Source organism: Lactuca virosa, chromosome 2 (genome assembly GCF_052849685.1).
Source record: "Lactuca virosa cultivar CGN04683 chromosome 2, Lactuca_virosa_CGN04683_v6, whole genome shotgun sequence".
Lineage (NCBI taxonomy): Eukaryota > Viridiplantae > Streptophyta > Magnoliopsida > Asterales > Asteraceae > Lactuca > Lactuca virosa.
In genome coordinates this window covers 275,856,158-275,870,063 of record NC_136427.1, presented here as the reverse complement: position 1 = coordinate 275,870,063, position 13,906 = coordinate 275,856,158, and positions in this window count along the sequence as shown.

Genomic DNA, 13,906 nt, shown 5'->3' with positions numbered 1-13,906 from the left:
AAAACAAATAGGAATCGTAAGTTGGTCGTACGATATAAAATATACATGTTAAATTTTTAGTATTTTATTTTGCCCAATTCCTAGAATATTGTCCTTTACTAGTCATAAATATCAATGGTTATGAAAAATTTATGATTCAAGATAATATAATTAAAGTGATCTTTTAAAAATATTAACTTAGTTATGGGAAAATTAATTACAAAAACTTAACATATACAAATAAATGATCAAATATGCATGATAAAATAAATAACAATTAATATCCGAATAATATAAATCAAATCATATTTTCAAGGTTTCATTATCCAAGTGAAAGCAAAGAGAATTTAGCTCATAATTAAGGTTACAACATACATAGAAAACATATTGAGAATGTTAAACATGTCGATAAAACAAACCCGATGTAGTCCCTAATGCCACTGCAATCTTCAATTCCTTAGCTTTTTGACTCTTGAATCCCCAAATGTGGTTCAAAGGTTGGATGGAATTTGGTATAGTGGTGATATGGTAAGAAATTGTATGGAGAAATTTGTGTATCAAAGTGTATGATTCAATCTCTTCTCCCTCTTTTTGTGGTGAAAAATGGTGGTATTTATAGTAAAAATTGGAAGAATTAAATACCAAAAAGAAATATATTGAGATTGGATCTAATGAAAAAGAATTCAAAAGAATTAAAAAGATGGGAATAAAAGGTTGGAAAGTTTAAAGGTGGTGAATTATTGAGTATTGGTTGGAAAGGAATGGGTTTAAAATAGGAAAAAGTGGAGAAAAAATGGTTAAAAATGGAATGGAATCGGAATTGGCAAATCTGGAGGCCAAAACGACGTCGTATTGCCAATGAACAGTACCGGATCGGATTTTTGGGTCGGAACTGGGTCGACACGCGGATCTTATGTGAGGTAATACGAATCGGATCCTCTGGTCGGATCGGGTACCGGAGCTGACATGGATCGGATCGATGACGTCATTGATGACGTCACCAGTGGAAAAAAAAGCGCGGATCCAACCCGGGTCGGAGCCGGGTATGGATCGGAAATATCGGGTTAGTCTGTGAGGGGAAGTGGATCGCGGGGCGGACATCGGATCTCGACTCGGGTTCTTTCAGATTTGGGTGGACGGATCAGGCCTGTTTTTGGGCTCCGGGTTTTGGGCTAGTTCCGAGTTTGGGCTCAATTTTTGTTTCTTTTCTATATTTTTTTTTCTTCTTTTTTTTTTCTTTTGCAATTTAAATTTAATTAAATTAATTAAATTAATATAAATTATTTAGAAATTAAATAATTAATTCCCAATAATTTATTTTAATTAAACCTCATTAATTAATTTAAATTCTTTTTATATTTTTATTTTGTTTTCTCGTCTTTCCAACGTGGCTATCTTTGAATTCTTTGACTTTTTGATCTCGTTTTTCTTCGTGTACTTTCTTTCACTTCTTTTTGCGGATTTTTGCACATTTTCTTCTCCTTTTTCTTCAGAAATGATTTTTTAGCTGTAAAATGGAATTTCAAACTTTATAAGTACCTTTTATCTTAAATCATACCAAAATATAGCTAAAAATACATAAATATCGCTCGAAATATATGTATAATTATTGCGATATCATTGCCCCATTCATGTCCATCCAACAAGGAAAGGGTAAGAAGAGAAGGGCATGTTCCCAACCCAAGCGAAAGGGAAATCCCACATTGGAGAGCCCAGTGGGTCAAAGGGAAAGCCCAACTTCGATACTTCTCCTGTTGCGGAGCTAAAAGAGGTCGTGTGCTTTCATTATGGCCAAAAGGGCCATTGGAGAAAGAGCTGCCCTAAGTATCTCAAATAAGTGAAAGAAGCTAAGGGTAAGGTGTCTATCTCTTCTGGTGCGTACTCCATTCAAATCAATTACACTTGTATTTCAAATTCTTAAGTCCTTGATGTGGGATGTGGTTTCCATATTTGTTCTGATATGCATGGGCTAAAGGAAAGTGAAGAGGTCGAGCATGGGAAGTTAAACCTGATCATGGGGAATAGGCAAAAATTGGCTATTACCAGGATTAGGACTTATAAGATCATATTTGATAGTGTTAGGATTGATTTAAAAAATTGTTGCTATTTGCCAGAAATAGCTAGAAATATAAATTATTTTCATGCTTCATTTAGACAAGGTGTTTGTTATGGTTTTGATAATAATGATGGTACAATTAATGTTTATCATAAACCATTTGTTTTCAAAGCTTGTCAATGTGATGGAGTGTATGAAACTATTGTTTCTGTAGCGCCCGCAGATTCAGGCTAGTCAATTTAGAGACGATAAGCATAAAAATTGACTTTTTGATAGAGGATTATTTAGAATAAATAATCTTAACTAAGTTTTAGTATATTTCACAAGGTTTCCATACATATAAAGAACGCCGAAATCCGAGTTATAACGAAGAAGTTATGACCTGTCGAAGTTTCGCGACAAAAACCGGCACGACACCGGGAATCGTAAAAAGTGAATTTATGATAGATTACTTTTTAGCCTTAGGGGTTTAAATGAAATTTGTAGAGTACATCTCCACCTTCGCGTGGATATAAAGAACGTCAAAAACGGAGTTCGTATGCAAAAGTTATGGTCTTCCGAAGTTACAGCTGCTTGAGGGTATGACACGTGTCAGAAACCCTAATCTGACTGAACTCACGACGTGAGGAGTCAAATTGCCACATTTCGGACCTAGAAGGTGTGTGACGAGGCTATGAAGGGATAAGTTCTAAGCTCACGATGTGAGCAATGATGTCTCACGACGTGAGGAGTCATATGGCCACCTTCCGAAGCTAGGGACGCAAATGGCAAGTCTATGAGGTGAGCAGGCTTGGCTCACGACATGAGTTTTATAAACTCACGACGTGAGAGTCCAAAAACTTGCTATAAATAGCAGGTTCGACCTCAGCCAATCTCACACCTAAAACTCTTCTTTCTCTCTCGTTTGCTGAAGGCGTTTCGCATCCCGAGCCCGACGATCATGAACTGTTGACCGTTTTTAGTTAGATTCTATCAACTCACGTTATTAAGGTGAGTGCATATTATTTTCATCTTACACATAGATATGAAGTATTTTATATAAAATACGTGCTATGTGTGCATATTATTTGAATACCTGCTTTCTATGCTGGATGAACGATTATATACATGTTTTAAATGATTTAAATTGTATATGTATTTTATATCTACAAAAATGTTGGGGTAAAACATGGGTAGATGAAATATTTGGTGTGTGATGAAATAAAATGATGAGAGGTCTCAATGTTTAAGATGATCTAGTCATCTAAGACAATGACCACAGACTATTCAAAACAGTCCATTAGAACGTTAGCAGGTTTGTAACCTGTAGGTGTTTTTGAACTGAGTGTGTTCACTAGGTATTTTTGAACTGCGTGTGTTCAGTAGTTATTTTTGAACTGAGTGTGTTCACTAGGTATTTTTGAACTGAGGGTGTTCACTAGGTATTTTAGAACTAAGTGTTCACCAGATGTTTTGAATTACGTGGTCGCCAGTTATAATCTATGAACCCTGGCAACTATGGATTTAGTGCCTGTTGTATAAACCTTGGTGATGATGTACTTCGTGCCTATTCCTTAGGAAAATTTCTTAGGAATGAGTGGTAGATTTCTAAGGGTAGATCCTTAAGAGTAAAAGAAGATAATGGGGATAGGTAATTGGGTTGATTGTTTGATGATTAAATATAATAATTATATTATTGTGGGTTGAAAACCCTATGTGCTTACCAGGTTTCCCAACCTGACCCACTCAATTTATTTGTATCACAGGTATCGATACGAAGCTACTTTACACTGAGAGATTAGAGGAGATGTAGATCACTAGTGTAAATAAATGTAAGGTCTGTTTATGCTTATGTTTCAGTATTGACGATGACATCCCAAAGTTTTAATATGAACAAAATACATTTCTTCGGAAATGCTTTCATAATATATTTATCATGTTTTTCTGGGAACAAATTCCGCAACACATTTCTTTAAAAATATACTCTGATTTTCAAATAAAGCATAAACAAATCGGTCTTTTCGGGCAGTGAAATTGGGGATGTCATAGTTGGTATCAGAGCATTAGTTTAACCGAAGTAGGAATTTGTAAGAAATTTCTAGACTTAAACTTAGAATGCTAAGCGATGATTGTGAGATGAGTGTCTACTACACTTTAGACACAAGCACTAGCTTACTTTAGGATTAGATGTCTAAATTGCTTTTATGTGCTAAATGATTTATGTTATAGCATTATATGCCTTATATGCTATTATTTGATTGGATCTATGGTCTGTTGCCGACCGGATCTAGAAATTTTATGTGCTCATGATTCTAAACGTTTAATTACGATATTAGAACTGGCATGTAACTTTTCGGAGTAATAAGGAGATTTATACGTCTATCGTAAATAAAGCTTTCCTATCTTAAATTCTCGCCTCGGTACACCGAACGTCAGCTTTGGTGTTCAGAACATCATGGTGAAGACTCGTAGTGAATTGAGTGAATGGAGGAAATGAGAAGGCTTACGATACTGAATGGTACCTATCGGAAGATATCGTAAGAGTGATATTTTGGCTTTAGAATGTGTCTAATAAATAATATGTCTGGTACGGGAGAAGTACACTTTCGATCGGCAGAAAGAAATAATTTTTGGTATAATCCATAAAGTTATCCCATGGTCTGGAATTTCCATCACCAATCGAGTTGAAGCAGAATTGATGATTGAAGATACGCATGGAAGAAGTCCTAGTAGAGTCTAGGGAAATATTTATGATTATTTGGACACATTCGTATGTGTTAAATTGTTTTGTGATTTTAGGAATTGGAAAATTGCGAGACAATACTTGGGATGAGTATGAGTAGGTGTGAATGGTAGTAGAGGCCTATACTATCGGAAGCACAAGACTCGCACTTGGATCAGGGAAAGTCACAAGGTTACCAAGAAGCTAGTAATTGATTACGTTTTGTTCAAGTATGTCGTTACCATCGTTTTGGTAATGACTAAGAAGATGATTGTTATTCTGAACCTAGTGGTCATATCATATTGAGTCCGACTAAGATATGTATTCAACGTGGTTCAGAGAGCCAAGTTCGATGTAGCATCCGACTTAAGCCAGAAGATTGAAGTGAAAGTTAATCGAAGCGATCAATAGAAGTATCGCGACCATTGTTTATGTAAGAAGCCTATAGCTAGAAATACTACATGCTAAAATGTGATTATATCACATTAAAACATGAAGAAAGGTATATTCTATTATGGAATTTGACTCTAAGAGAACCGAGTCTAAGCGTTGCATCATACGATGAGAGGTCATTAGAACATGACCCATCGGTCTGTTATGATAATCGACGTAAAGAACTTCTCTTAAGATTAGTCTGTTTAAGAAGAAGAAGAAGGAGTCTCCAATAAGTATCGATTTTGTAACTCGAAGGTTATGATTGAAAGTCCAATATAGGATAAAGAGCGGGTGCAAGATTGAGCATCGCATGTAGTCAAGAAGTCCAAGAGTTAGAAACTCATTCAAAGGAACATAGAAGTTACGATTATTACCTAGGATGAAGAGACAACGCATGGAGTCATTATACAAGCCTTGTTTTGTTGAAGATTCCGGGACGTAATCATCCTAAGGGGGAGATAATTGTAGCGCCCGCAGATTCGGGCTAGTCAATTTAGAGACGCTAAGCATAAAAAAATGACTTTTTGATTGAGGATTATTTAGAATAAATAATCTTAACTAAGTTGTGGTATATGCCACAAGGTTTCCGTACATATAAAGAACGCCGAAATCCGAGTTATAACGAAGAAGTTATGACCTGTCGAAGTTTCGCGACAAAAACCGGCACGACACCGGGAATCGTAAAAAGTGAATTTATGATAGATTACTTTTTAGCCTTAGGGGTTTAAATGAAAGTTGTAGAGTACATCTCCACCTTCGCGTGGATATAAAGAACGTCAAAAACGGAGTTCATATGCAAAAATTATGGCCTTTCGAACTTACAGCTGCCTGAGGGCATGACACGTGTCAGAAACCCTAATCTGACTGAACTCACGACGTGAGCATAAAAACTCACGACGTGAGGAGTCAAATTGCCACATTTCGGACCTAGAAGGTGCGTGAAGAGGCTACGAAGGGATAAGTTCTATGCTCACGACGTGAGCAATGATAGCTCACGACGTGAGGAGTCATATGGCCACCTTCCGAAGCTAGGGACGCAAATGGCAAGTCTACGAGGTGAGCAGGCTTGGCTCAGGACGTGAGTTTTATAAACTCACGACGTGAGAGTCCAAAAACTTGCTATAAATAGCAGGTTCGACCTTAGCCAATCTCACACCTAAAACTCTTCTTTCTCTCTCGGTTGCTGAAGGCGTTTCGCATCCCGAGCCCGACAATCACGAACCGTTGACCGTTTTTAGTTAGATTCTATCAACTCATGCTATTAAGGTGATTGCATATTATTTTCATCTTACACATAGATATGAAGTATTTTATATAAAATACGTGCTATGTGTGCATATTATTTGAATACTTGCTTTCTATGCTGGATGAACGATTTTATACATGTTTTAAATGATTTAAATTATATATGTATTTTATATCTACAAAAATGTTGGGGTAAAACATGGGTAGATGAAATAGTTGGTGTGTGATGAAATAAAATGATGAGAGGTCTCAATGTTTAAGATGATCTAGTCATCTAAGACAACGACCACAGACTATTCTAAACAGTCCATTAGAACGTTAGCAGGTTCGTAACCTGTAGGTGTTTTTGAACTGAGTGTGTTCACTAGGTATTTTTGAACTGCGTGTGTAGAGTAGGTATTTTTGAACTGAGTGTGTTCACTAGGTATTTTTGAACTGAGTGTGTTCACTAGGTATTTTAGAACTAAGTGTTCACCAGATGTTTTGAATTACGTGGTCACCAGTTATAATCTATGAACCCTGGCAACTATGGATTTAGTGCCTGTTGTATAAACCTTGGTGACGATGTACTTCGTGCCTATTCCTTAGGAAAATTTCTTAGGAATGAGTGGTAGATAATTCTAAGGGTAGATCCTTAAGAGTAAAAGAAGATAAAAGGGATAGGTAATTGGGTTGATTGTTTGATGATTAAATATAATAATTATATTATTGTGGGTTGAAAACCCTATGTGCTCACCAGGTTTCCCAACCCGACCCACTCAATTTATTTGTATCACAGGTATTGATACGAAGCTACTTTACACTGAGAGATTAAAGGAGATGTAGATCACTAGTGTAAATAAATGTAAGGTCTGCTTATGTTTTAGTATTGACGATGACATCCCAAAGTTGTAATATGAACAAAATACATTTCTTCGGAAATGCTTTGATAATATATTTATCATGTTTTTCTGGGAACAAATTCCGCAACACATTTCTTTAAAAATATACTCTGATTTTCAAATAAAGCATAAACAAATCGGTCTTTTCGGTCCGTGAAATTGGGGATGTTACAGTTTCTGTGAATGAATTTGGCAATAATGTTTACAACATTGATTATTCTAATAGTTTAAACAAATCATGTTTATGGCATTGTCATCTTGGGCACATCAACAAGAAACACATCGCCTAACTCCAAAAGGATGGACTATTGGAATCGTTTGAACTCAAATCAGACGATGAATGTGAGTCTTGTTTGTTGGGAAAGATGATTAAATCACCTTTCACTGGTACTTGTGAAACAGGTGAAGATTTTTTTGGCACTCATCCATACAGATGTATGTAGTCCCGTCAAATATGCCACAAGGGATGCTAATCGCTACTACATGAAACCAAAAAAAATCATAAAATACAAAAATCTAAAAATATGTTTATTTCTGTTTTTATTTCTTTTTTAGAAAAATCAAAAATATAATTTTTTTTTCTTTTTCTTAGTTATTTTTATTATGTGTTAAGTTTATTTTTATTATTATTTTATCTCAAAATTTTCATTTGTCTTAAAATGCGAATTCAAAAGAAGAAGAGTCCTAAGGAGATTGTGTCGGAATTTTCTATGCAAGAAGAGATCTTGAAAGGAATTGACGGAATTACACTTCACACTAATTTCACAAGGAATTGAAGGCATGAAACCGTATAAATTGGCAGTTAGGCAATTTCTCTCTAAGAACTGTCGTATTCAAGGAATTGAAGGCATGAAACTGTACAAACTGTCAGTTAGGCAGTATCTTTCTAAGAACTGTCGTATTTAAGGAATTGAAAGTTTGAAACTGTACAGATTGTCAAAATTGGTCTTGTCAGTTATATTTACCTAAGAAATGTCATGGCACCAGGGCGATTCACCTAACCGGGAAATAGATATCGTTGAACATCCCTTCTAGGGTATTGACATTCTTTTTGTCATGCAAAATTATGGGGATTCAAATGTATTCTCGGATACATTCTCTGCAGGTAAGGAATTCACGATTATTGGCACTAGGGCGATGCACCTTGCAAGGCACGATTATCGTTGAATGTCCCGCCAAATGGCCTTGATCTCGTGTCATGCTAAACTGTGGAAATATGTCCTCATATATTTTTGTCACAGGATGGTTTTGTGAGTTATTCCTAATTAACTCTCACTGGCACGAGAATGGTACACTCAGCTGAAATTCAGAAACCATTGAACGTCTCGCCAAGGGCCAAGTTAACTTGTTAACTTAAAAAACTGTATTGAAATATTTGATCGAGGATATGCAGGGGCTAACATCAAAAATAGCCATGAGTAGTTCTCCGATACTCAACAAATCGCAGTGCGTTCCTCCGTGTTCACATAGATACTGTGAGTAGTCTCCATCTGAGCCAAGGCTGGGTCCTTGAACAATTGTGGTGAGAAGGGTCTTTATGATTCTGTGATCCACAGGGACTTTTAATCATGGTTACTTTTCAAGACGCATCTGTGATCGACAAAGAATATTCATTCAAAGGAACAAGAAGTGAAGATTATTTTTCAACACACAACCTTTGAAACCCAAAAGCAAGGTGAAGATGTATTTGAAGTTATGTGTCGAATTACATTGAATCACCCTCAATCAATTTGCTGCCATCTATATATGAACTTGCTGAAGTGATCCAGAAGATTCGGTCTCTCTGTAATTATATATGAAGTACTTCAAAGCTAAAGGTGCTGATTTTCAAGAACCTATACAAGAAGCCTCTATACCCAATATGCATTCAAAGTCAAATTTTAAAGGAAGCCCAACTATTCAAGATGAAATCATTCATGTAAAAATTCATATGATCATCTTGAAGTCGTAAATAAATCGAAGACAAAAGCTGAAAGTCAAGATCAAAGAGAAGATTGAGAAGAAAAGAAAGCTATAAACCAAGAGGGAGATTGTTAGGACATGATTTGTGGTTTATACTTTACTTTACATAGCTTTTAGAGTTCTCGATCTAGGACCGAAAACACCCTGAATTCGATGGTGTTTGGACCGAAATCACCATGTGATTTTGGTGGGCTAAATGATGCTTTCGGTTGGATTTTGGGTTGGGCTTTTGTAATTAGGTCTAGGTATATATAATGTATTAATTCAGCCGTGTTCAAGGTTGGTCAATTCTAATTAGCTGATTTCGAGTTTAGAGAGATAGAGAGAACCAAGAAACATAGACATCTTATGTACTAGACTATTGATCAATATAGTGTGCATTAAAGATTTGTTATTGTGTTCTTAATTCATTATAACTATTTTGCATTAATCATTAGATTGGGATTCCGCACCAATTCTAGTGACTTCTATTGATACATTAGATCGGGTTTTACATATGTTGGTCTGTGAGTACTAATTTTAAATCAAAGAACATGATCTATTTTCATGTGAAACAATTTTGCAAAACATGGAGTTTAAGGTGGGAAAAACAGGCCCTGAACAGACCATAACCTTTGTTTAAAAATCTGCAAAATTAACCCATGATCCATTTGTATTTTTAAGATATCAAACGACCATAAATTAACTCTATGTTGCCATTATTAGCAGGATTGAAGGTTGACCTGGTGTAAAGGGGTGTCTTGGACTACTTGAAGGTGTTTTGTCTATTTAAGGTGAGTTGCTCACTTCATACCCCTAGGGTATTATATGCCTACTGTTAGGTCGGGTGAGACTAGGAACTATATGATTGATAGTTAAAGTAATACTTGTTTCGTGATCTATGTTTGATGTTCTTATCTGTTATGTGGGATTTATATGCATGATATGTTTGGGATTGACGACAGAATACCGAGCCGACTGACCAAAGGCCATAGTGCCGAGTCAGGGGGAATAAAGGCGGAAACACTAAGTCCGTGGACCGATGGCAGAATGTCGAGTCCTTATTTGGGTGTTGTTTAGGATGTTGATGTGTGAAATAGATATCACCTATCTAGCTTTAAATTTATAACCTAAATACTTATCTATTATTGCACCTATAGGCAGTGTACCTAGTCAGTGTATAGCATAGTAAAGTAAGTTGGGGTCGAACACAAGGAACGAATTTAATTAATTAACATTGTCACTAAAAATTAACCTAAAACAAGAAAAGGTTAAACTGATTTTTATCTGATTTTGCAAGTTCAGACAAACTTAAACTCTTTAACTATTGATTTCAATCAATTACTAAGAACACTTCCGTTTAGTTCGAATCCACTTCTCCTCTATGGTTAACTACTAATTATGGATTATTAATGTTGGTTATCAAATATTATATTATTATCAATTTAAGTCCAAATTTACTAATGTTTTCACTAATTCATGTAAAACTATGCATGGTCATACACTAGCAAACACAAAATCAGTTATAAAAGTAGATAAGCTATGTAAGATTGATCTAAATAAACACAATTGTGGTCACAATTTATGTAATGCCCCATTCCTGGTATGTAATTTAAATATTGAATTTCCTTTATTAGGGTTACTCGACGAGTCAGTAGCCCCGACTCGTCGAGTAGACGCGGGAATGCACGTGGATGGGGTGACTCGACGAGTCCATTCCCGACTCGGCGAGTCTGCCAGTCTGGATGAAACCCTAATTCTTAGGGTTTGTACCCTATTTAAACGTCCTTATAGCCCCCATCCCAGCCTCCAGCACCTCTAGAGCGTTCCCCCTCAAAACCCTAGCCCTCCATTGGTGAGCTGAGTGATTCCTTCTTGATTTTGAGTGTTTTGGTGTATTCTTGGAAGTGTAGAAGAGAAGGAAGGAGAGAAGGTGCAAAGGAGAAGAAGGAGATCCAGAAACTAGCTTCCATTTGCTACTTCATCTGGTAATAAAGCATCTACCTTGTTTATTTTCCTAGGAGATCTTCTTATATGCTTGTTTTGCCACTCTTGGGACATTTCAAGGTCCAAAATCGAGATTGGAGCTCCCTTAGGGTAGCGAACTATAGATCTGAACATCATTGAGCTCCAGGAGCTCAAAGTAGCTACCTTTATGCAAAGCAAGGCCTTGTTCCAAACCCTAGGTTCCCATTTCTAGCTTATTTTGGTGTTTTAGCTTCATACCTCTATGCATGTACGTAAAGTTGGCAACTTTACGTGTTATATCGGCCCTAGAAGCTCAGATCTATGAATTTGATGCACTGTAATCGATTAGAATCAACTGTTTAGTGAAGACATGCATAGGACTCGACGAGTCATTCATTGGACTCGGCGAGTAGGAGTGCAAACTCCCGATTTCTCCGATTTGAGAGTTGCGAGTTGAATTAGTGAGTGGAAGAGGACTCAGTGAGTTAGAACAAGGATCTGAAAGTAGAAGGACTCGACGAGTCTACACCCCGACTCGGCGAGTCAAGTCGCAAGTTAGAGAATTGTGAGTTAGGGAACTCGGCGAGTCCATAGTAGGACTCGGTGAGTAGAGTCAACCTGGAAGTTGACTCTGACCAGGACTTTGACTTTGACCAGGGGGGAGGTAAATTGGTCATTTACTCCATGAGGAATCATCAGTTGATTCAGAATGTTATGTGATTGTAGTCGGGGAGTCGCCGGAGCAGCGGACAGGGATTTCTCACTCGGGATATCAGTAGCCAGTTATACAAGGTGAGTTCTCCTTCAGTAGGAACGGGTCTACGGCACCAAGGCCGGCCCGTAGTGTGAAATGATAGTAGCTGAGTGTGGGCGGGGCCCGTATCCCATCATACCAGAGCATGGGCGAGGTCCGTATCTCATAGTAGTAGTTAAATATGATGTATGACCAGTAGATTAGCTTTACATGTTGTCTGTGTGATACTTGTATGTTGGGTTTAGTAGTTGAGTGTGGGCGAGGCCCGTACCTCATCATAGTCGAGTGTGGGCGAGGCCGATATCTCGAAGTAGCTGAGCATGGGCGAGGCCCGTACCTCAGAGATAGTGGAGTGTGGGCGAGGCCCGTATCTCCTAGACAGTGGAGTGTGGGCGAGGCCCGTATCTCCTAGATAGCGGAGTGTGGGCGAGGCCCGTATCTCCACGAGTGTGGGCGAGGCCCGTATCTCCTAGTTGCATGCTATGTGTAGATGGTATGTGGTAGATTGGGGAGACTCACTAAGCTTTGTGCTTACTGTTTTCAGTTTTGGTTTCAGGTACTTCCACTAGCACTGGGAAGGGCTCGGGATGATCGCATGGCACACACCACAGTCTTCAGCCTGGGAGCTAGACTCTGATATTTGGATATGAGATTTGATTTGAGACAGATACTATGATGTTTATGATACACGATTATGATTTTACTTATGATTTTGGATGGTTGATGGCTTTAATAATGTTTTGAAAACGAAATTTTTGGGTTGTATTTTTGGGACGTTACAAGTTGGTATCAGAGCCTTGGTTTGAGGGATTCGGGCACGCTTTCGGGTGTGTCTAAACTCAAACTAAGGAAATGGTATAAGGTTTTCAAAAGGAGATCATTTTCGAAAAGAATTTTTGAAAAAGAAACTTAAAAAAAGAAAAGAGTTTTGAAAAAAAAAAAAGAGAAAAGGGTGTGGTGCATGCAATCAACCGAGCTCAAGTAAGTACTCCCAATTTACCCATACAACTTTATGATATGATTATCAGTTTTAGTAGAACATCATGCTAGATTAGGGCTAAGGATCTAGGAGGATGCCTTATGTGCCTGTGTAACGCCCGCGTTTCGGGGCTAAGCATTTTTAGACGATGTAATAGTCTAGGTCAACTATTGTAACCCTTTTTATGTAATAAAGATGAAATATTTGAGTATTTTGTGAATTATGTGAATTTATATGCTTATTGTTTAATTATAAATGTATAATTAATAAAGAATAAAAATAAGCGTCAAAATTAAAGTGCTAGATAAACCCGATATCTTTACATAAAGTTGTAGTAGTCGAAACAAGGATTCTGGGGATATAAAGAACGCCGAAATCCGAGTTATAACGAAGAAGTTATGACCCGTCGAAGTTTCGTGATGGAACCGGCACGGCACCGGGAAGCGTAAATAGTGAATTTACGATAGAGCGATTTTTAGCCTTAGCGATCTAAACGAAAGTCGTAGTGATACGTTAAACCGAGAGCGTCCATAAAAAGAACGCCCAAATCTGACTTCGTATGAGGAAGTTATGATTTTTCGAAGTTTCGGCTTAGCAGTGTACGACCCGAAGTTCGAATATTAGATCGAGCGGTTTTTAGCCGACACGACCTAAACGAGAATCGAATATCTCGTTAATAGTAGCATAACGATAAAAAGACAGACGAAAACGGACGTCGGATGAAGAAGTTATGAATTTTTAACGGACCAATCATGTCCCGGCCTGTTAAAAATATAACTTTTAAAATAAATCAAAATTAGCCGACGGAGTCTAAACGAAAGTTGTAGAGTACGTTCCCGCCTACGCGTGGATATAAAGAACGTCGAAAACGGAGCTCGTATGTGAAAGTTACGAATTTTTAAAGTCGAGAGTGCAATTTGCGAAATCTGATGCAAGACGCGATGACGTGGCTCAATCGCAGCCTTCC